The sequence below is a fragment of the Sus scrofa genome, chromosome 13 (assembly GCF_054392235.1).
Source record: "Sus scrofa isolate SSC_HxYL_T2T_F1_AM1 chromosome 13, Sscrofa_HxYL_maternal_Yorkshire_Landrace_v2.0, whole genome shotgun sequence".
In the NCBI taxonomy this organism is placed as follows: domain Eukaryota; kingdom Metazoa; phylum Chordata; class Mammalia; order Artiodactyla; family Suidae; genus Sus; species Sus scrofa.
In genome coordinates, this window is record NC_139395.1 from 59,594,350 (window position 1) to 59,618,528 (window position 24,179).

Here is a 24,179-nt window from a genome sequence, read left to right on the forward strand (position 1 = left end):
TCTCCAGGAACTGCACCTCCTTAGCTTATAGAAAACATCCTGACCAGGCCCACTTGAGAATGGCTACAGGGAAAGAAGAAATTAACACATCCCCTTCTTGAAGTCTGGCCTGAACCAGAAAATACTTGCAACAACTTATCTCCTTCTTCACTTTACCTCCTCAGCTTCCCCTTTTTGTTCCATTAAAAAAAAAAAAGCCTCCAAATTTGGGCAAGATGGTTCTTTGGGACACTAGTCCCTCTTCTCAGTCTGCTGGCCTTCTGAATAAAGTCACTATTCCTTATCCTAACACTTTTTTTAATGATTTTTATTTTTTCCATTATAGCTGATTTACAGTGTTCTGTCAATTTTCTACTGTACAGCAAGGTGACTGAGTCACACATACATTTTTTTCTCACATTATCATGCTCCATCATGAGTGACTAGATATACTTCCCAGTGCTCTACAGCAGGTTCTCATTACAAACTATTCCTTTTGGAATGGATAAGCATCTATTAATTCTAAATTCCCAGTCCATTTTGATTAACCTGTCATGTGAGCAGTAGGAGCTTGGACTTCATAACAGTCTACACAGTTGTCAGATCATAATATTGTCAAAATTCTCTACCAAGTATTTTTGGTCTTTCCTATAAACTCATAATTTGGTCAGGAAAGAAATGTTATCATGATTCGTTACTATAAGTGAAAAGGTAAGAGAAAATCTTTCCCCCCACTTATGGACCCTCCTAAGTGAGAATTACAGTTGATCCTTGAGCAAAGTGAGTTTGAATTGTGCAGGTTCCCTTACATGCAATCCTCCCCCTCCCAAAGTCAACACTATATATAGTATTACACTATCTGCAACTGGTTCAGTCAGTGAACGTACAACTGTGGACTTGGAGGAACCTCAGATACCAGGTCAGACTATAGTTTATAATTGAATTTTCCACTACGTGCAGTGTTGGCACCCCCAACCTTTGCCTTTTTCCAGGGTCAACTGTATTTTCCACTTGTTTAAGCTATGCGTAGCTGAGTATTTTCTCTCCTTTTTTGAGACCCTTTGATTGCAAGCAATTTAAACCAACTAAATTTAGTTTGAGCAAAATGAGGCAAATTATTATAAGGTACAAGGGTACCTCACAGAGCCTAGAGACCACAGGGCCTTGGGCAGAGCCTGTAACTTGGAAGAGCTGAGTCATCAAGACTGATGTTCCAATTGCCCCCATTTCTCACTCAGCTTCCATCTTTTTCTTTCCACTGTCTCATTTTCTGTGCTACTTCCAATATGCATGTCTGAGACCAACACTCTTTTCATCCAAGTCAAATTATTGAGAGACAGAATCAGACTGCCCCTGTTTGAGTCAGGTGTCTAGCTGCGGACAAGTACGGCAAGAGGTGGATGGTGATGCACAAGAAACAGGGAAGTCACTCCTACAGGCAGTTCCTGGCAAGAGTTCTTGGGAAGATGCCCCTGCAACTGATGCCTGAGGAAACTGAACAACAGACCATGAAAGCCAGAGTTGGGCTTGAGTATATTCTGTGCCTTGGGGAACTTCTAAAGCTAATGACCCAGCCCCTCCTGTTACAAGTGGCAATGCCCTGATCACTGGGGCCACTCAAGGCATGGCAAAAAGGATGTACTTTTCAGTCAGCAGCTATAAACCAAATATCCGAGGTCACCTGGGACCCTCTGAAGTTCCAAGTCTGGGAAGATCCCGGAAACATCACTGACAACTGAAATAGAGCTTTTATTGTGGGCTTACTTCTTCCCAAATGTTATTTATTATTATTATTATTACAGCAATGCAATAGTTTTCACCACCCTCAAACTCTATGGAAAGGTGACAAACTGAAATCCCCTCTAGTTTCTTACCCCATCACAGGAGACCATGAATGGTATCTGAAAATATATTACACTAAAATATTTTCCCAGAAATTACACAAAATTGTACATACAAAATATGTAAGAGCTGGAGGTGCATGAAGTGACATCCTTTTTTTTTTTAAATAATTTTTTTATTTTCCCATTGTACAACAAGGGGGTCAGGTTATCCTTTTTTTTTTTTAAAACCAGTTCAGTCACTTGCAGAGTTTGTGCGCACACAAGCACACACAGGTGAGACAAGATTTCCCTTTTCTACCTTGAAATTATATAGACATGTTTAGATTTAGTTGAGAAATATGGGGAATGGTCTCTAGTCCTCCATTCCCCAGGTTCCTTCTCCTGGTTCTCTCAGCTTTCATTGTGGTAAGTTTGAGATTGAGATTTTCAGCAACTCTGAACTCTAAGCCCTGGCCCATCTCCCTGGGGCCTTGATTTATGAAGCTTTCTCCTTTCCTAGTTCTGTGACCTATTGGCTGTTCAGGGCGGGATGCAGCTCCCTACCATTCCTAGAACTACTTAATGCTTTAATTTTGCTACATTCCAGAAAATATGCTTTATTTCTCAAATAGAGCCTTTCCATATGATGTCCCTCCCCAAAAACCCCCTTGCTGTAAAAACTAACTTTGCCTACAAGGTCTTTTGAAGGAAGCTGCCTTTTAATGAATCACAGAAATAGGTAATTAAACTCCACACAATCTGTCTTTACTGAAACCTCTGACATTTATCTATTATTTCTTGAATGTCATGTAATTACTTCAATCTATAGTTTTATGTTAATTATAACCACCACTTTTGAAAGTCTCTTATAATCCAGACACTATGCGAAGTTCTTGGCCTTCCTTAGTTTTGATCCTTACAATTTACAGAAGCAGAAACAAGTTCATTTACCAAGGTTTTAGAGTTGTGCTAACAGAAATATCATGTGAGTCACAAAATTTCAGATTGTGATTTTTTAACTTCAAAATTTAAATTTCATAGGCAATTTAAAATTTTCTAAAGCCATATTAAAAAGTGTATTTTAACTCAATACATCCAAAAGATTGGTATTTAAACATCAATGTAAAAATTTAGTTTTTTGTACCAAGTTCAGAATATGCTGTGTGTATTTCACTTATAGTACATCTTAATTTAGACTAGGTGTAAAAAATGCATTTAGATAGTTCTGCCTCAACATCACTAACCATCAAGTTAAACACAAGTCAAGACCACAATTATACACACAATACTTGTTAGAATGGCTATAATCAAAAAAAAAAATGAAATGCCAAATGTTGGCAAGGATGTGAAGAAAGGGGGAATTCTTGTACACTGTTGGTAGGAATTTAAATTGGTGCAGCTACTATAAAAAAGAGTAACCGAGGTTCCTTAGAAAATTAAAAATAGAATTACCAGCAATCCCACTTGTGAAGCAAACAAAACCACTAACTCAAAAAGATGTCTGCACTCCCGTGTTCACTTATAACAGTGAACATGCTTTATAACAGCCAAAATATGGAAGCAACCTAAGTGTCTATCAACAGATGAACAGATAGAGAAAATGTGTTATGTATACATATACACAATGGAGTATTATTCAGCCATAAAAAGTAAATCTTGCTATTTATGATAGCATAATGCCCTTCAGATCCATTCATAAGTGAAATAGAAGATAATGCATGATCTCACTTATATGTGGAATCTTAAAAAGCAACAGAACAAAGAACTCATACATACAAAGAACAGGTTTTTAGTTGCCAGAGGTAATGGATGAGGGGTGGACAAAGTGAGTGAAGGTGGTCACAAGATATCAGAAAGCTGCTAAGGGAGATTTTAAAATTTCTCATCACAAGAGAAACATTTTAACTATGTGTGGGCATGAATGTTAAACTTATTGTGATCATTTTACAATAATTACAAATGCCAAATCACATTGCACACTTGATGTTATATCAATTCTGAATCTAATAGATATTCTGCCTCATGCTTAGCTCAGTAGCATTTTTCAGTCTTTGCTTTTGTTTCTGTATGACTAGGAGAAGAAGACAACATTCTTGGCATTTTAGCAGAAGGAAATATATAGACAGCACAGAATAATAGAGATGTAATGTTACTTCTACCTCAGGTTGATTCCTATTATTTAACTCTTGAGTTTGAGTCATTAGCACACGTTTAATTGGGCGGCTTTATAGATTTGTCTCATACCTGACCCCTAAATTTGGGTCTTGTTTTCTTTCTTTCATTTATTCTCGAAGAGTTCCAGCCAAGAGGCTAATCTTTTGCTGTTAGTTTTTCTGATCTTTCTAACAAGGGGCATTTGTGGTGAAGGCCTGGCAGAGTCTAGAAGTGTAGGCAGTTGTGGAGGATAGGTTTACTCCTGCTGGTATGTTTGATATCTGGAATCTGAATCCCAGACCAGCAGAGTGGGTTAAGGACTTGGCATCACCACAGCTATGGTGTTGGTCACAGATGCAGCTCGGACTTGACCTCTGGACAAGGAACTTCCATGTCACAGGTGCAGCAAGTTCAAAATTTTTTAGATACCAAAAAATGTCATTGAGAAATGCTAGTAATTTCAGCTGTCATACCAGCCAATTGTCTGGGACAAAGACAAAAACTTCCCAGTGGTTACATGGCTAAGTGTCTTAGTTTAGCTCTAGAAGACAAGCTGGCAATTGAGCTAACATAAGCATGCTTCACAAAATTCACACTTCGTGTATGACAGCTGGAGAGCAAGGACTCCAATGTAGTGTATGTTTCTTGATGGCTAGAAAGGGTTCTTCAGATTTGTCCAGTCCTACTGAGAGTCACTATCACTTCCTGACTGTTTTAATGGAGGAGGAGGATTTACCAGAGAGGAGGATTTTTTGTTTCTGTCCTCAAACATTCAGTTCCTTTATATATTCTGGAACATTGGAAAGGCTGAAACTCTGATTACAAGTCAATCAAGCTTGACCTTCAGTGTCTCAAAAAAACAAAAAAACAAACAAAACCAGGAATAGAAAAACACTAACAGCAATAAGTGATGGCATTTATTAAACACATACTTGGTTGATACTGTGTAGAGCACTATTTTTTTATTACCTTACTCCAAAATTCCATAAATTTAGTAATATTATTCCTTTCTACAGATGAGAAAACTCAAATGCACAGAGGTTAAACAGCTTAAGGCGGCACAGCTAGTATGTGGCACAGCTGGGACTGGAACAGTCGTATTTGATGCCAAACGTATGCTATTAAGCACTACATTTAATTGGGTCTTGGGTCTGCCCATTATCCCCAGGATTCTACTTGCAGGCAATAGTGGAACTGATATGGCCCATATGCTGAACTGAATACTTTTTCTTAAGTTCTTTTTCAGGGACATTGGTAGTTTCCACTATGGCATTCTGTGGAGTTCATTTACTGTCAACTCATTTTTTTTCCCCAATACATTGCTTTAATGATATTGTATTTAACTCTAGATATTGCAGACTCTGGGTTAAACATTCCAGGTTACATGTGCACAAGAACTCTTTAGATATGCAGCTGCCATCTAATTTTGAAGCTAACTTGGATTGAATGCTCAAGTTCAAAGAAGTCAGAGACAGGAAGGGGAAGGGTACTTGCTGAGAGCTTTGATGTGCCAGCAACTAAGATGATGCTTTGTAAAGTCTCAGTTGCTTTCTCTAAATTGAGTAAATACTATTACTCTTATTTTACATAGAGGGAAACTGAAGCCCAGAATGAATGTATCCAAGGTCCCTTAGCAAGTTAAGTAGTGGGACCATGATTTAGACTCTTGTCGCATTTAAGTTTTTCAGTCTCCCCCTATACTGGACTGCTGCCTCAAGTGGAGATAAAATACTAACTTCTCCAAACTATTTATTGCCAGGGAAATGGCAGCTCCCCAAGCATTTTCAAAGATTCAATTGCTTTCTGAGATGAGAAAACATTAGGAACTGGATGTGCTTTTACGTTTGGCCCAGGTGGGCTGATACCAAAGTGCTATTAACAGAAGCAGCAAAATGGGCCGGTAGGAGGCAGATAGAACAAGTAATGTGTCCAGGTAGTTATCACTCCTATTGAATCTAGAAGAAATTCCATCTGCAAGTATGTTGTGTGTGTGCATTAGGTTCTAAGTAGCTACTCAAAGGAGAAAACTGCATAGAGCCAAAATTCTTCTTAATTCCTGAGAAACAAGAGGTTACTAACAGTTGTCTCAGGCTCCCTTAGCCTGGCTACACTCCCGTATGTTGATCAAATCACTCTCTCTTCAGTGGACTACAAGGTGCAGACACTGGTTTGTGTGAAGGGCCCATGCTGCATGAACAGTGCTTCTCTCTGTGGGTCTGTAAGGCGTGCATACTAGGACAGACGCCTGTACGTGGTCTCCCAGTCAAAGGTCAGGCTAGGGCAGAACCATCCCAGCCACAGGGTCACCATCTTCCTTTCTGCTGTGGCACAGCCTGTCTGAAAGGCTGTTGCTTAGGTGCTGAAGTGGGAATGCAAAACGTATCTGTGTGGGGCAGCAGCAATGGCAGGATGAGCTGATACTGACTTCCATAAATGCATTAATAAGGATTTTTAGCAGCCTGGATGGTAGAAAAAGCAGAGACAGCAAAACATGACATTCCTCTCTTAAAGAGGTGGTATTGATTGGGAGATACTTTCTATCTGCAAGCAGAGATTACAGAAGGGATGGAGAAAGAAAGCAAAAGCAGATACTTTTAGAGTCATTTCCTGAATAACTCCTTCACTAACAATGGAAAACCTATAATGAGTATGTTGTCAAAGGGGCTATTGTATGTTAAATTCACTTATGTGGTACATGGATTAACTAGAACATAACTTCATAGGGTGTTTTGGTTTTTGTTTTAATTGGTCTTTACTATTTGCACAATTTTCATCCCCATTTTGTTGGTTTATTGAATTAATTAGCATCACTCAGAAGGTTGTGTGCTATTGAGATTCTTGAGTTAGATTGGTTTTCTGGTGATCTTTATACTAGCTGTTTACCTCAGGGCCAAAGGCTATTAACGATTTTTTTTCCCCCTCTTTAAAGTCCCAGAAGATATTTCCAGAAAAGGTAGGCTGGGAATAAACACCTCTGGGCTCCTTCCTGACGTGCTGTCTTATCAGCTGTGTGGCTTTCTTTGGTGCCATCTGACTCTCCATGCCTTCATTTGAGCAAAATGAGCATTTTGTACCAGATGATTCCTAGGATCCTTTCCAGGTATTGTCAGTCTTGATTACAATAGCCAACATTTTCAAATTTGAGGCTATCCATTTCCAATTTCATTTGGAGATGCTATCTGAAAAAGCATCACAGTTCCTTTTGTTTAGACTCCCCCCCCACACACACACGCTTGTTGAATTGCTTGAGGGCCAATCCCTCAAATGAGGCTCAGATGGAAGAGAACAAGGGGGATTTGAACTTTACGGATTTAAGCATTTACGCGCCAGCAGGCCAGGTACTCGGGGCAGAGAATAGTAGTATGACAAGCCTTAAACCCAGGATTGGGTAGAATTTCCTGGCTTCACAAGTGGGTTGAGAGCATCAAACTATTTCTAAAAACCTTTCTGCATTCCCAAAAGTGAAGTTTTTAGTGTGTTAACAGGCAGTCTCACCTATTTCTGATTTTAGCTTAGCCCAAGGGCATTTCATGATCAGACATATTTGGGAATTGGAGTTAAATTCTTCCTTTACTGCAGGACTTTCCAGAGACTTCAACACATTAATACACATTTTAACTCCACAGGCAAGAACCACCACTAGGAAAACAGGATTTCCAACTCTTTTTGGACCACAGGACGTTTCCTAAAATGTGTTTCTCAGAACTAGTGTTCCAAGGAGCACAGTTGGGCAACATTGTTTTCAGTGGTCCAGTATTAGCAAGGACAGATACCTTGATTCCCATCATCTGAAGTAGCTGGAAAAAACTGATTAATTTGGGTGGCTGTTTTGAAATATCAGTGATCTGCAGTGCTGGCTAACTATTCTCATAGCTTCCAATGCATTTACTGAAGAAATTCAGCTGACCAGAAAAGCAGTCTGGTCTGCTCACACAGTACTCAGTCAATATTGCCTTGTGGCTTCAAACATTTAACTCCCCATTGTTCTTAAAAGAGAAAAACCTCTGACAAGACCTTCCAAGGTCCTGTGCGGTCTGGGCTGATCTGTGCTCCAACTGGATTTGATACCAGTCTTACTTCCCATGCTAGTTTCCTAGGGCTGCCATGACAAATTACAACTGGGAGGCTTTCAACAACCTAGATTTATTCTCTCAGTTCTGGAAGCCGCACATCTGAAATCAAAGTGTTGCAGGGCCATGCACCCCCTGAAGCCTGCAGGGAGCTCTTCCTTGGAGGAAGGAAAAGCTTTTCCACTTTGTGGGGTGTTCAGGTGTCCCTTGCCTCATGGCAGCAAAACTCCAACCTCTGCCTCTTTCTCCACATGGCTATTTTCCCCGTGTGTCTCTTTCCTCATAATTAACCCAATCACATTGGGTTAACCAACAACCCTACTCCTAATATGACATCTTAGCCAGTTACCTCTGCAATCACTGCTTCCAGATAAGGTCACATTTTGAGGTCTCAAGGGTTAGGACGTCAGCATGTTTTGGGGAACACGTTCAACCCCAAAAACTTTGCTGTGTCCCTCCCCGTTAGGAGTCCTCATCACCTTCCTAATTACCTGTCTCCTCCACACATCCTAACCCCAAGACCTGTACAAAAACACTTCTCCTGGCTAGTCTTCAACTGGTGTCCCTTGCCACTCTTTCACAGGCTCCTTTCTCCCCATTTCCTAGCATCTCACACTACTGTCCATAGCGTTTTACCTCACAATTTTCCATTGTGCCCGCAACTATTGTCTTCACATCATCTTCCTCACCTTCCTTCCTTATAGAAGGGAGGCTGTGACAGTTTTGCATCCAGGTGTTTCCCTGTCACTGAGCATAATTCCTGGTACAGCTCAGTGAAAACTGTGCCTTAGTATTTGTACAGTAACATTTAAATAGACGAATCACTAAAATGGGACCCTTTCTGAACAGACATTTCAGAAAGAAGTCTCTTCCACCTTCTCACTACCACCTAGTGCCTAAAATAGAAGAAACAAATACTCCCTGGGGTGGCACATTCCTCCTTCCTCATGGTGGGGTGAAGGTGAGGGTGCCTCTGCAATGCTGGGGTTGCTGTAAGCTCCTGTCATTGTTCAGGTTCACTCCTACCAAACAATGAAGTGATGGGCACATTTCTGTGTGAGAGCAAGCTCCCTTCTATAGCCTCTTTGTGGAGCCTGTTTGTTCTTCCTTTGACAGGTGCTTGAAAAGAAAAATTATCATTTTCATTCAATCTCTGAGGAATGAGGAGCTCTGATGGCAAAGCTGGCTTAATATTCACAGCCCCAGATGAGCAATAGCTCTGTTACCAGCCTGGTAGGTGTATGTAACATGCTGTCTACCTTCGTTAGAAGCTCCTCATCTGAAATGAGACGTTGCACATCCTTTCATGGGATGATTGGATAACTCTGGCCACAAGCCCCAGGAGCATATTAAATACGGTGGAGAAAATCCACTGGGAAAGTTTAGTTCCGGAATAAGGGTTTGATGGTTCTCTGGGTGGTTGAGAAAGTTTATAGCGAGGAGATGATTCCCTAGAAACAAATGCTTTTTTTCCCCCTCTTCTCCCTTCTACTTAACACGCTTCTCAAATTCTTCACTCCTGTTCCTTTAAGAAGAATTTCCTCTACAGACTCAGGTTTATTAAACAGAAGCCCATTTACAAGTGAATCACCTAGTCAGAGCATGTACAAGTCTTCTTTTCTCCTTAGGCTGCCTGAAGTAGGGAAGGATCCGATCTATGAGTTCTATGGGGGATTCTGTTTCCTAAAATGTAATGAATAGTTGAAAAGCTCCAAGAATTCTTCAGTGAATAAATTCATCCCAACAGAAAAAAAAACCACAATATTTAGATTTTATGTGATTTATCATTAAAGATTATACTTTGGGAGATTAAACTTCAAATGAAACAAAGACACATTTAAATTTAGATTCAAAAAGGAATTAAAAGTGATGGACAGAGCAATCACTTTACACAAGGAAAGGCATGATGTGAGAGGAGCAGGACATATAGACCTCTGATCCTGATCATAGCTGATGCCAAGGTAAGTAGGCACCTGACCTGAGCAGAGCCAATCAGATTCTCTATTCTAGAAATTTAGTGTTGAGAATGAGAATTAGGAGTCACGTCTAGGGCTGTGGCTGGATTGGCTTTATGAGTATCATCTTGTTCTAACTGTAGTAGAGAAGTAGAGGAAACCATGCTGCAGAAGAACAGAGATGAAGACAGCATGCACCAGGCCTTCAGGGAGAATGAGAGAGATTAGTTACCAATTTTCTATTTCAGGTGCCAGGTCCTGTGGGCAAAGTACGGTGTTTTCCGATTAAAGAATGACATTCAGGTTTTGTATTCTTAACCTCATAACCCAGGTTTTTGTTAGTGAAAGTGAAGAATTTACTGACTGATGAATGAGGTAGGGAGGATGAAGACTCAACCCATCTCATTGTGCTTATTCAATGGTGTGTACCAGGACACATGATGAGTCTTCAACTCAGTTTTCCTAATGCGTTCTTCTGATTTCACCAGTCATAATTTGATAACACTAATTCTCTTAAAAGTATATTTGAAATTAGGAACCAGAGCAGGTGGATTTAATCTTTAACTTGACAAATTTATGGCATCAAAGGGAAAAATGACTCATCGGCAGTATTTGTCACTAACAAGATTGAACAACAAGCATTCTTGAGTGCCTTTTATGTACTATGTCTATTATATGAATTTATCTGAAATAAGCCATTTTTGTATCCTAAAAAAAAAAAAAAATTACAGGATACGCATAACAATGTCGTGTGAATCTTGCTGATCTACAGGTAAAACTCTTAAAAAACAGTTTATCAGGGAGTTCCCGTCGTGGCGCAGTGGTTAACGAATCCAGCTAGGAACCATGAGGTTGCGGGTTCGGTCCCTGGCCTTGCTCAGTGGGTTAACGATCCGGCGTTGCATGAGCTGTGGTGTAGGTCGCAGACGCGGCTCGGAAGCCGCATTGCTGTGGCTCTGGTGTAGGCCGGTGGCTACAGCTCCGATTCGACCCTAGCCTGGGAACCTCCATATGCCGCGGGAGCGGCCCAAGAAATAGCAAGACAAAAAAAAAATAGTTTATCAGAAAGGAAAACAGAGACTATGATTGAAAAGCAAGTCATCCTCTGGTCTCTTTAATCCTAATATCAGAAAATGTATCTGTAATTACAGCCTGCAGCATTTTAGAAACCAAGAAAAAATTTCTATTCAAAAGCCCACCATTCAAGCATGATTAACTTTAATGGATCTAAAATACCCTGAAACCTCAAAGGCCCTTCTCCACAGCTCTACCCAGGCAAGATGCCCATTGTCCGTTATTTGGGCAATTCCAAGTTGTTAACTGAGCAGGACCATGAAAGGCCATCCCGGAATAGACTCCCCTCATTGCCATGTCCTCTGCCTGCCTCTTGTCGGTAGATAAAACTAGAGCCTCCTAGGTCTCGCCTCGGTTCCAAAAAGTAAATTTCAGAGAAAGAAAATGCAGGAAAAAAAAAAAAAAGCTTAGCCAATAAACAAAGTCAAGGATTATAGATAATATTCTGAGCCCAGTCCTTCTCTCCAGGTGGCAGAAGTCCCCACAAACACTTAGAACCTCAGACCAGAATGTTGATGTTGACTCCCAATTACCTCAAAATCAATCAAAATAAAGTCCATAAGCTCATCATCAACCTTGAAATTCCCCTCCCTTCACCCATCTTCTATAACATTTCTCCGAGAGAGTTCAGGGGAATTTGTAAGTTTTAAGCACCAGCTGCCCTGGAAGCTTTGCTTGGCGCCCTGCAATCAACACTGCACTTGCCTTCAGCACAACCAGGTGTCAGTAGACTTCAATGCACATGGGCAAGCAGACTCAAGCTGGGTTGGTAACAATTGTTGGTACTGAAAGAGTACTTAAGATATTGGGTTAGAGATGCCAAGATAGAAGTGTTCGAGTTTTATACAAAGTCATCCACTTTCACATAAACATTTGTTTCCAGAGTACAGCGTTTGTCTTAATTATCCTCATACCTTCAGTGATACCATTCTTTGAATTAAAATTGCAGCCAAGTAGACACCACACTAGGAGCTCATCAGAGCAAAATTGGCATGGGGTTTAAATCACTTGGGAAAGATGATCCTTAGCCAATTTATCGCCAGAGTTGGTCTAAGGAAAGATGTGGCTTTCTGACACTTAACCCAGGATTTCCCTAATGCTAGTCAAATCCGACACAAGAGGAGTTATTTTTCACTCTTGCGGACATATGGTCTCCTAATGATGCTTCATTAGTTAAAAAGGGCATCATCTGTTTTGTCTTCCAGAATCAAGGTCTTGTCTGGGCATTTTTAAACATATATTTCCACGAAACTCCTAAGTGTTTGGGGGCTACTTAGTACTGATTCTTATAGATAGGACCAGCATTTCTCAAAAGTCCTGTGAAATGTTCTGCTGAAAAAGTATTTTCTACCCAAGTTTGGCAAGTCCTGCAAAGGCTATTTCCCTTATGGAGGATTTTTTTTTTTTTTTTTTTTTTTTGTCATTTTGCCATTTCTTAGGCCGCTCCCGCGGCATATGGAGGTTCCCAGGCTAGGGGTCTAATCGGAGCTGTAGCCACTGGCCTACGCCAGAGCCACAGCAACGCCGGATCGTTAACCCACTGAGCAAGGCCAGGGAGTGAACCCGCAACCTCGTGGTTCCTAGTCGGATTCATTAACCACTGCGCCACGACGGAAACTCCTATTTCCCTTATGGAGGATTTTAAGTACACAAGGGACTTCGTCATTCCTAGTTATTCTTTATATACCTGGACTTAGTCTAGGATTGGTATATGGTACTTTAGTGAGAAATATAGATTCAATAGTAAATTGTGCAAGAAATCCTTCAGTAATGAAATATTTACCTTCATTTAGCCTATTTCCCCCAAAGTTTTGACCAAAGAACTTTGTACAGGAACACCGTAATAGAAGAGGAACAGAAGACCACATTAAACTGCTTCCCTCATTCTCTGGAGTATATATTCTACTACTTTAGCCCTGAATACCAAGAGTTCAACATTAGAGAAATGTTGCTTGGGCCCAAAGAGCTCCATTTAAATTCCTTTAAGAATGTTCCCATTCCATGGTGCTGGGTTAGTTATGACTTTTACCCATTGTAGCGAAGTTTGCTTTCAGCTCAGAAACTTGAAAATAACCAGAGCTAAGACTGGTAAACTAAAAGTAACTGAATGTGACGTTTTGCAGTAGCCTTGGGATCTAGCCTACGTGAGCAAGAAGAAAGGTTATGCTTCCCTTGAAGCACAGGTGGCTCAAATAAGCTTGCAATCCATTTCTACCCTTTCACCTTGAAAGCTCATGCTTCTCCTTTCTCTTAGCATTAAAGTCTAAATCAATCCTACCCCTAATAAAGATGATTCTCCAGGATAGTCTGCCATCTCCTCGGATGGCTGGCTTTCTGAGTGGAGTTGCTGTTCCTTGCCAGAACCCCTTGTATCTCTTGACTTACTCGCCTGACCTGTAGCTAGCAGCAGAGGCCTGGACTCTATCACACTATGTATTACATTCACAGACCACAATTTGATAATGATAGTGGCTCCATCCTTCTCTTAATATTCACCTTAATTCCTTCAATAAGAGTTTTAAAGAAACTTACAAACTCAGCTATTTAAAAATAGACATCCGGAATGGAAATCTACTTAGCATTTTCTATTTCAAAGGTCAATGAAACGTAAGCAATGAGACAAAGAAAATGGTTAAGCCCTTTTGCCCCAGAACCACCTATGTCACAAGTTCTAGACACCTACTACAGATGTTTGAGTAGTTTACGGGTCCAGCTTAAAACAAAATACCACTTGGGACAGCTTCTCATAGTCTTACAGGCCTGTCATCCTCAAGACCCCGTTAGTACTAACTTCTCCCTTGCTAGGGGGTTTAGCTACCTTGCTTTCCTTTGGCTCCCCTAGCACATTCTGTTCCTTCTCACCTGAGGGTCTTCAGCCAGCTGCCTTAGTAATCATCTTCCCTCTCTTTCACCTAGGTAATTTTTCCTCAATCTTCAGAAATGGGTTCAGGCATCATCACCCACGAAAGAATTCCTGGGTCTCTCATCTTATAACATCCTCCGCTTCCTAACCCCTGTAGGTTTCATCACATTTTTATCAAATAATGGGGTAATTATTAGCTTAATGGCTATCTTTCTCTATGGACTGGAAGTTCCCCAAGACATAGATGGTGTTGATCTTGTTCAGTACTTCCTGAAGTCCTGTATTTGATGGATATTCATATTTGTTTAGATTTTGCAATTAAATGCAATTTAGAGAATTCCATAGAACCTATGTGAACTAACAAGTATTTTTTTTCCCCCTCCTTAAACAGGACATTGTTTTTACTAAGAGTGAATAGTCAGCGCACAGTCAATTGTGGAATCCACTGGAGTATTTAATAAGAGTGTTAGTTTTATGTAATCAAAATAGACCTTCAGTTCAATTGTACCTGATTCACGAATGAAAATAATCATTTTCATTAGTTATCTCTGGCCAGCATTGGTTAAGTACTTGAATTCAGCTGCAAATGCTCTGGGTGCTAAGAATAATGAGAAGACTGTTTTTAGTGACCCCTTTCCTCCAAAAATAGGTATTCTAAGCCAAAAGCGAACTCATGATAATTAGGACTGATTAGGGCCTAAAAAGTTTCATACTACTAAAGTGAAATACTGTTGACCAAAGTGGTTTTTACAAGTCCTGTCCTTTGAATTTCCTTTTTTCTCTATTTCAGGATTCCGCAAGGTTATTCTCGCTCATGTTCAATGCAAGCAAGGTCGATTTGGTGGCTCTGGGTTTCTACAAACCTTATTCTCTTGCCCTTCCCTTTTTAGTCATTTTTCACAATCACCGTTCTTGCCCTTTTAAACAATTCATAAGGCTGAACAACAGGAGAATGGCTGAAGACAGGAGGTAAGACCACTTAATTTGGGTCAAAAAAAAAAAAAAACACCTATTTTGATTTTCTATAAGCAGTTTCTTCCCTTTCTTCCACCTTTTTTCTCTACATCTTTCCTTTGTATTTTCTTAAATACCTAATGGTTATTTTTAGTTGGTACCTCCTACTCTTCTGTGGGTTTTCAAGTGCCTGTATGCCTAACCCATGTTCCTATCAAAAGCTCGATGTTAAGACATGATCAACAATTCATTAAACCAGGATTTTGTTTATATTTGTCAGATCCCACATAAGATTTTCTCTTCACGATTAAACAAAAATAAAAATTTACAGCTTTCACAATTAAAAAGAATTTGTCAATAGGTCATAGGAAGCTTAAGAGATGCAATGAGGGAAAAAGTGCTACCTCACAGAAGTCAAAATCCCAACAGGTTGAGGAGAACTAGTTTTGCACTGGAAACTCTCCCATCATTAGATTCACCCTTAGAATTTGGACAATCTTCAAAGTCACTTAGTACTGTAAATTTCAGTGTTTTTAAAGCAGTGAAACCCATTTTTTGGGCACGGAATTATGATAAGTGACAAACTGGAGCTGCTTGGGTTGACTGAGGGTGTGGGATTTCTAACCTGCCCGTTTTCCTTCCTCTTCCACTCCCATCCCCTCAGTGAAGTTCAGGGCCCATTTTGAAAGCCACTGACCTAATTTTAATCATTGCTGTAGGTGAACATCACTTTTGGTAACCTTTTTGACATCCTCACGTGTGCTTCCCTGATGCCTAAAACTCAGTAAGTAACATTCTTATTGCCATCCTTCAACCTCTTCCCCAAAATCTCAGCTCATTAGTTTCAGTTTAGGCTAGTTGGAAGAGTATCACCGTGCCTTCTGTAACTTCTCATTTTCCTCTAAGGAAAGCTGAGCTTCTAGTTTTTTGCAGAAAGAGTATTCTGTTGAATCCCTTCAAGCCCTGTCTCTCTCTCCACAGATTAACTCTGCTCTTTTGCTATCTTTAGCTGCATTCTGCCTTGGTAGAGAACCGCGACCCTTAAAAGTCTAAGCAATTTTCAATTTTGTTGAAAAAAATTAGCCTGTATTTGAGCTTCCCCTCAGTACGGAAGCAGTTTCATCTTGTTCTGCCACCCTCAGCAAGCCAAAGGGCTAAAACCCAAAACTTTCTAGTAAAAAGAAAGTTTCCAAGAAAGACGAAAGAAGAAGAAACTTCACCCCCACCCTGTAAGAGCCGCAGCCTGGGAAGAGGCGGCATTTATAGGATGCAGAGTAAATCAGCTGGGCGGTCTGAGGGGTGCGGAGAGTGGGGGCGTGGAAAAAGGTGATTGGGAAAAGGTGCTAGAATCATTGTTCTGCGCAGGCGTAACTTGACCACAGGTTTCTGCCTGCGCAACAGGAGATGCTCAGCACCACCAGAGGGTAGAGTATTCAGCCTTCTGACGTCAAAAAGTCGCCCAGCTGACACTGATGCATGCTCAGTTGGAGTCAGTGGGCCTATTTGGGCCTAGCTGGCTCAGCTAGGTCTAGACACAGGTGACTCGAGGATCCTGAAAAACAACTCAGGTAATGTCTTATAGTTTAGGCTCTAGGCGGCCTGGAGGAGAAACAAGGCTTCTGTAGGAACAATGAAAACGACCTTGATGAGTGAAGGCAGGTTTCAGGTGAAATGGATATAACTAATGCCTACCCACGCTCTCATCAGGGTCTTAAATGAAAGTACTCTGCTCAGAGGTCAGGGTTTAGAAAGTAATTTGAATCTTTCTTTCATTGGGGATTTATGAACACAGACTCAATATGTGTTGTGATCTTGAAAGGACACACTGTTAAATTTGAATTTCATTTTATTTGGGGTGGATTGCCCATCCCAATCCAAAAGTATTTTTTAAACTGCTCAGGATAGGAGGATCCCTAAGGAATTGGAAATCCATGTCTTTTCTGAGGAAATCTCAGATATGTCAATCCTTAGGTCTCCCTTTTTATCACTCATTTCCTATTTAGCATCTTTATCACTCCAGTTATTTCTTTGTGGTTAGTTTTTCCCTAATTAGTTTTAAAATTCTCAAGGGCAGGGCCATGTCTTATACTCACTGGAGGGCTGAGCAAACTGTAGAGATGAAAAATTATAAAAACTCCCTAGTTGATAATTCTGTCCTCTAGTAGTTACTATGATGCATGCTGAGGTTATGCTGTCTGTATTTCTCCATTATTCTCTGCAGACTCTTACTTATTTCTTTAATACATAGGCCAAAAGGGGATAGGTTAAAGTATGGAAGCTAATATTTACTCACCTAGTGTGTGCCACATTTTAACACACGTGCTTTGTGTTTTACGTCATTATATCCTTCCAACAATTCTGAAATGTCAGAATTGTAATTGTAACCTTTCTTTAACAGATGGAAGTTAGCACTGGAATCCAATCTTGTTAGAATTCAATGACCATACCTTTGTCTCCAACCTACAATGACCCCTGGGATCCCATAAAAAGTACCCCCAAATCCTTTGCTCTTTGCATCTTGAGAGAGTAAAACTTAGTTCTAAGGACTCTGTTGTTGAAAGATGTTTTTCCTTGAGTGAAACAAGGGGCCAGAAAGGATCCCAGCTGAAAGCTTGTGTTCCCCAAAATGTGTTAACAAAACACAAGTTCTTCAAAATGTGTTAACAAAACACAAATAAAGGTATTATTTTAAGAGTGATTTTGTGTGTAAATAAGTTTGGGTATTGCTGGGTTAAACAACATTAAACTGACTTTTTGGAACTTTTATTAATTCATTCTATAAATATTTATAGAGTACCTGGCACGGTATTATTTGCTAGAATATAGACACCAGTCCTGTTCTCATGAAACTTATGGTCCAGTGGGGGTGACCTATGTCTGTCAAGGAAGATATTTATTTAAAATTTTGGCATGTCCAAAAAATTGAAATTTGGCCAGTGTGTCCAGAGCACCAAAAAGGAGAAAGACAGCATGGAGTCAGCAGAGGTGGGAAGTCCTCACATTACACTGGGCTTTAAACTTCAGAGAGTTTGCTTTTTGTTATACTTAAACCAGAAAAGCCTCTGAAGGGTTTTAAGTGGATACACAATTTAACGTCTTTTAATAGTCACTTGGCTGCTGTGTGGCAATGTAAGTGACTAAAATGGAAGTTCTACAAGGACAGGGCTTAATCTGTCTTATTTGCTGCTTTCGTCAAAGTGGGTCAGTGTCTGGTACCATAACTGGTGTCCACTAAACATTTCTGGAATAAATATGTATTTTGGAAGAGAGCAAGAGTGACTAGAAATCCCATAAGACAGGTATTGTCATAGTCTCGGTTAGAGGTTATGGAGCCTTTACATCAAGATTATGATGAGGAAGAAGAAAAGTCAATGAAATTAAGGACAATTTAGGGGTTTTCTTTCTTTTTTTTGTTGTTGTTGTTGTTGTTTTTGCCACACCCATGGCATATGGAAGTTCCTGGGCCCTGGAGAGAATCTGAGCCACAGCTGTGGCAAGCCAGATCCTTAACCTATCTCCAAGGACTACTTTGGAGAAAGTAATATTAGGACTTCCTGGTGGATTTGACGCTAGAGTTAAACAGGAAGAAAGCGCCAAGAATAATTGAAATATCAAGTAGCTAATAAGTGATGGGTTGATGATTAGGTTATTGTCTCTCAGCTTGCAGGCTGCTCTTCTACATGCTGCCATGTTGTTCTGGGGCTGGACTCTGCAAACCACCTTTCTGCTTTCCCAGCTTCTCCCTGTCAAGCTCTGCCAAGAATGAGTGTGACAAAGACTCTGAAAGCAGGGAGAAGAGCCTGGGTCCTTTCTGGTCACTTTCTGTAAGCTTTCTGCTCCCATGAACGGAGCTCCAGCCTCATCTTCCTCACTCAGGAGAAGCTCTTCCCTCCCAGAGAAGAAGCTAACCCAGTGCAATTTTAAGACACCACAAAACCATCCCCACTGCCCTCCTCTCAGACACACCAGCACTACCAGCCATTCCCACCTCAGGTGTCTGAGCTTCAACTCTAATTTTAATTGACTCTGACCTTTTCTCTTTGTTCTCCAGCTGGTGGCTCTTCCTTCAGTTGCCACTTCCGTAATAACTCAGTGTTCTGTGGTCCTTTTCCATGATCTGGTTAACAACTTTATACTTTATAGGCTCCCAGGAGACTGGAAGAAGGCCTCCTTCCCAGGAATGTGGCCATTCGAAGCTGGGCAGCAAGACACAACGGCTCACGGGAAACAACTGCCTGCAAAGATTAAGCACCTGTAAAGATTAACTGCCCCCTGGATGCCACTTGCTGTTGTTGCACTTCTCTGGTTGTGAGACTCGGACTCCAGCCATCTTATTGTTCTGATTTTTCCCTTCCCCTATAATCTTCCCTGCCACAATCACTAGATCATGGGACTCAACCCCACGCCCCTTCCCAAATTGCATAACCTTCCTTTCATTGTCCTTGCCATGAGTTCCCACCATAGACCCACGCCATGGAGTCCCACCATGATCCTTTATAAGACAAAATTCTCCTCACAGTCAGGGCTGACCCTATCTTGAGCTCAGCCCATCTGTTTCTGATGCCTCAATAAATCTCTCTTGCTTTACTGACTTGGCCTAGTGCACTCCTCCTTTGGTGAACCTAACGATACCTAGCTAACATGCTTTATATTTGAACAATTATCTGTTCAAATCCCTAGTGTGGTTCCTCTTCCCACTGGACCCTGTTCAATGCACTTGGCTTCCAATTTGATTGCATGGAGTATGAGAAAGAATGGAAGATACCCAAATCGAATGCAGAAAGTGAAGAATGTGGATTTAAATATCTTAACTTTGAAGGCCTGAGATAGCCGCAAGTGGTGATGCCAAGCAGGCACTTGGGTAAATAAGTTTAGTGTTCTAAGGAGAAAGTTAAACTTGACATATAATTTGGGAACTCAAGACTTTAGATGGTATTTAAATCCATAGGATGGGATGATTTCACCTAGAAAGATAATGTAAAGAGACAAAGTAATTTGAGATAGAGAAGAAAATGGAGCCCTAGGGCTGGGGTAGCTATTCAATATGCTTATATACATTGTGAATCAGCACTTGCTATGAGAGAGAATCTAATGTATTTGAGGAAACCTTGGTTTAATCTCCCCTTCAGGCATGCAAGGGACGATGCAGGGGAAGGCAGTCTGATGAGCAGCCAGGCCTTGCGGGGGGGGGGCGGTTTCCTCTGGACCACTGAGAACATGTTCCTCATTGCAGGCTACGTTGGACCAACAGGCATTCCTGACCCAGATGCTTAAGGGCAGCCTCCCAGGAAAGGAGACCAGGGAAAAGAATTGTTCCTGCAATCTATGAAGATATGTTGCTCTCAGCTGCAAGAGCTGATCTGCTGGCTGCATAATGTTACCCTCGACTTGACTCCCCCCAAGTTCAGTTTTACAGGTCTCAGTCTTCTCTGCAGCTTCTGGGGCAATTTAAGAAAGATACAGATGAACACCAGTCCCTGACAGTGTCTCACAGGAAGGGGAGATTCCCCTTCAGTGCCTGGTGGATAAGGCCCTAGTGTTAAAAGATATCACTGGGAGGAACTCAAAGCAGCCTAGTGAGCTTGAGAGCTGTGCAGATGGTCTGCATGACTATCTGGGCCTCTTTGGTCAGGCTGGCTGGCTGTAGCCTCATTCCTGACAACATGCTGGTGGCACAAAAGAGTGCAGATGTGAGAGGGTTTTAGCCTGTCATCATCTCCTCAGGAAGAGAGGTAACCTGGCAGCTAAAGCCTGGCTGGCAGGAAAAAAACTTTCAGGGAATCCTTGCCAGGGCCATTTAACACTGAAATCAAAGGGGAAACTCACCCGTAATGCACTAACTTTAAAATGCCTTTCCCTTTCCTGAAGTTAGGGCTATTGAATTCCTCTTTTTCATTTAAAATGAAACCCTCCAAACTGAAAAAGTAGCTCCTGTGTCGTACATTTTATGATCCTAAGCAAAGCACAAAGCAGCTAGGAGATAACAAGATGGGCAGCGGGAAGGACAATCTCAGCCCTGCACCTGTGACGCTGCCCTTCCCCATGTGGAAGTCAGTAGAGTTCTCGGGCTAAAGGCGCTGGCTCTTAGGTCAGCAAAACCAGATTTCAGTCCTGGCATTATCGTTTGGTAGCTGTAGAGCATTAGGAAAGTTTGCCTCTTCTGAGTTTCAGTTTCCTTGATCATAAAACAGAAATAAGAATTTGTACCTTACAGTGCTGTAGGGATAACAAAATTAAGTAACATCTCTAAAGCATTCAGCACAGAGCCCAGCTCATTGTTGATGATCAACAACTGGCAGCTGATGGGAGTAGTTTCCTCCAGGGTGCTGAGCAGCCATATAAACTTCTTTATTAATGGTAATTGCATGTCAAGTTTGTGCCATTTTAGAGAAAACCTTTTAAGCAAAATATTTTTCGTAATAAAGGGACTAGCAATGAATAGCTGGGAGCAAGGCCTTGGCTTTCTAGATGAAAGAGGTCAACTCCTGATTTGGTGTACTTCAAAGTTCCAGATGATTCATGGCTCAGCCAGACCCCAAAGAAAGGAGATAAATGGCAGTACCTAATAATAGAACAGTATCATGAAAATTTAGAAAGACTGATCCAGAAGAGGTAAGAACTGCTGCTATGCCTTGAGTTTGAGAACAAGGGTCTGTCTATTTTAAAATGATCCTCATCCCTTAGACGATGCCTCCTGACTTCCTTCCTCTGAGTTTAAAATCAAATGGTAAGGTGGAATTTATTGGTAGTTTAAAAGAGACCAATCATTTTTTATCTTGATGAGCAAAGAGCATTTCAAAATAAATGCTGGAAAGTTTCCGTTGCATTGGGTAGTGAAAACCCTGTAAAAGGCTACCCTAGATTTAGGCATTGATAACAACTCCCAAATGTCAGTGGTTTAACATGTTAACGTGTATTTCTTGTTGACTCAACCTGCTGTGGATAAAGTACTCCTTCAGGCTGCTGTACTCCACACAGTGACTCAGTGATCTTGGGTCCCTACCTTCTCAAACCCAGGCTCCATACCATGCCTCCAGGACAGAGAAGAGGCTCCAGAATGACACATGGAGGTTTGAGCCTAGAAGGAACACAGATGCCCTCTGCCCCACTTCATTGGCCAATATTGGTCACATCACCCTGCCTAACGACCAGGTGGTTAGGAAGTGTGTTCTGTGGCAAAGAAGGCAAGGAATTCAATGACACAAGCAGACCCTAGTAACACCTGCTGGAGACCCTGAGGTCATTCTGGACACCAGTTTCCAGTCTGTAAAACCTACTCATGTATGAATTTATCTAACATTTCTTGGAAAGCAACTCTGTTCTAGGCCCTGAATGGGGAGATTTTGACTGCTTGGCCCCTTGAATTCTTTGCTGTGTTTTGGAGTTTTCCACCCGATGGATTCATTGGGGAGGTGGGTGTGGTACCACCAGTGGTGGCATCTCATCACATGTGGCGGCCATGGCAGTGTTCTCACAAGGCTGCTACCGTGATTCTGGCCAAGGCTCTGGGCCCACTTGTTCCTGCCTGTTTTCCAAGCCTTGTTTTCCAGTCTTCTGATAATTCTATGAGTCAACAAATAGTCTTTCAGGAGTTCCCGTCGTGGCGCAGTGGTTAACGAATCCGACTAGGAACCATGAGGTTGCGGGTTCGGTCCCTGCCCTTGCTCAGTGGGTTAACAATCCGGTGTTGCCGTGAGCTGTGGTGTAGGTTGCAGACGCGGCTCGGATCCCACGTTGCTGTGGCTCTGGCGTAGGCCGGTGGCTACAGCTCCGATTGGACCCCTAGCCTGGGAACCTCCATATGCCACAGGAGCGGCCCAAGAAATAGCAACAACAACAACAACAAAAGACAAAAAAAAAAAAATAGTCTTTCAGAAAGTTCTTTCTAAAAATAAATCATTTAGAGTTGGTCTCTGTTGCTTACATCTAAGAACTCGACAGGCATAACCATGTTACTGGTACTCTGCCAGGAGACTGTCCACCTATAAGGACTCTCTCCTCTATACTCCCATAAAATGTCATTTTCTTTTTCTTCATTCTGTGGTGGTATTATGTATACAATGATTCTCCTCCACTACTGTAGGTTGAGTTCCCTAGGAGCAGAATTCATGTCTAAATATGTGAATTTTTGTACATCCCATAATACTTATCAAGGTGCCTTGTCTGTGGTAGCTGTCTGACATTTTTTTTTTTTAAGTAGATGGATTTTCTTTACTTCAAAAAATAGGTAAGGTATCATTCTTGACCTCAAAGATTCTGCTAGGGATCATTCTCGACCTCAAAGATTCTGTTAGGGAAGCCAGATGTGGAAATTAATTATAATTTGGTTCAATTAAAGGAAATGAGTGTCCTCTATAAGAGTATGGTAGAAGATGTGACTGATTTTTACCGGGAGGTTAGGAAAAAAATAAGTTCAGTAGAACAGAAGACAGTTGAACCAAGTAATACTTTTTAGGCAAAAAAAGATGGAATAAAGGAAAGGCCTGGTTTTTCAAAAGGAGGCATGAAAGTTCTTGAAAGTTTAAGAAACTTCAGGTGGTCTGGTATGGCCACAGTGTGGTCTTCAGAGCACTGTAGGAGTGTGTGGCCTGACACATAATGAAGGACAAGGCTGTGGGTCCTTGAAAACTACACCAAGGACTTCGAGCTTTATTCTCTAAGCAAAGCAGAATACTGAAGACACTGAGGAGGGAGGATGATATGGTATTATGACCCATACCATCACCCCAAGAAGTCTAAGCCTTTGGTGGCCATGCCCTTCTCAGGCTATGCACTTCCTGAGTGCACCCCAGATTGAGCAATGGGGTGCCAAGAGGCTCTCCAGGTATGCTGCTTCATTGTCCCCATCGTGTGCAAGCCCTACGGCTTCCTGATAAACAGAGTGACTCCCTTGCCAAGACCGTGATGATTGTTCTTCCTACTGCTCCCCTGGCATGATGATTCTGCAGTTCCCATACTGTAGCCATAACTTTTGCACAGACACTTTCACTATATCCTTTGGCAGAAGAGTCCCCTTTGGGAACTAGACCTTTAAACCCACAAAACCCAGAGATGGGAGCATATGAAGCATAATTTCCCCAACTGTTTCACTGAGAGTGGCACCCGCATGTTCATTGCAGCACTCTTCACAATAGCCAAGACAGGGAATCAACCCAAATGTCCACTGATAGATGATTGGATTAGGAACAGGTGGTATATATACACACAATGGAATACTACTCGGCCATAAAAAAGAACAAAATAATGCCATTTGCAGCCACATGGATGGAACTAGAGACTCTCATCCTCAGTGAAGTAAGTCAGAAAG

At 41.4% G+C, this 24,179-nt stretch overlaps 1 long non-coding RNA gene across 3 annotated transcripts in view; it reads right to left on the reverse strand.

The window, feature by feature from the left end:
• Positions 1 to 24,179, reverse strand: part of LOC106505628 (uncharacterized) — a 179,422-nt gene that overhangs the window by 108,882 nt on the left and 46,361 nt on the right. For all 3 annotated transcript variants that reach the window (XR_014823445.1, XR_001300230.3, XR_014823446.1), the window contains one exon: positions 18,904 to 19,107. This is a non-coding gene — a long non-coding RNA (uncharacterized LOC106505628). The remainder of the gene's footprint in view (positions 1 to 18,903; positions 19,108 to 24,179) is intronic.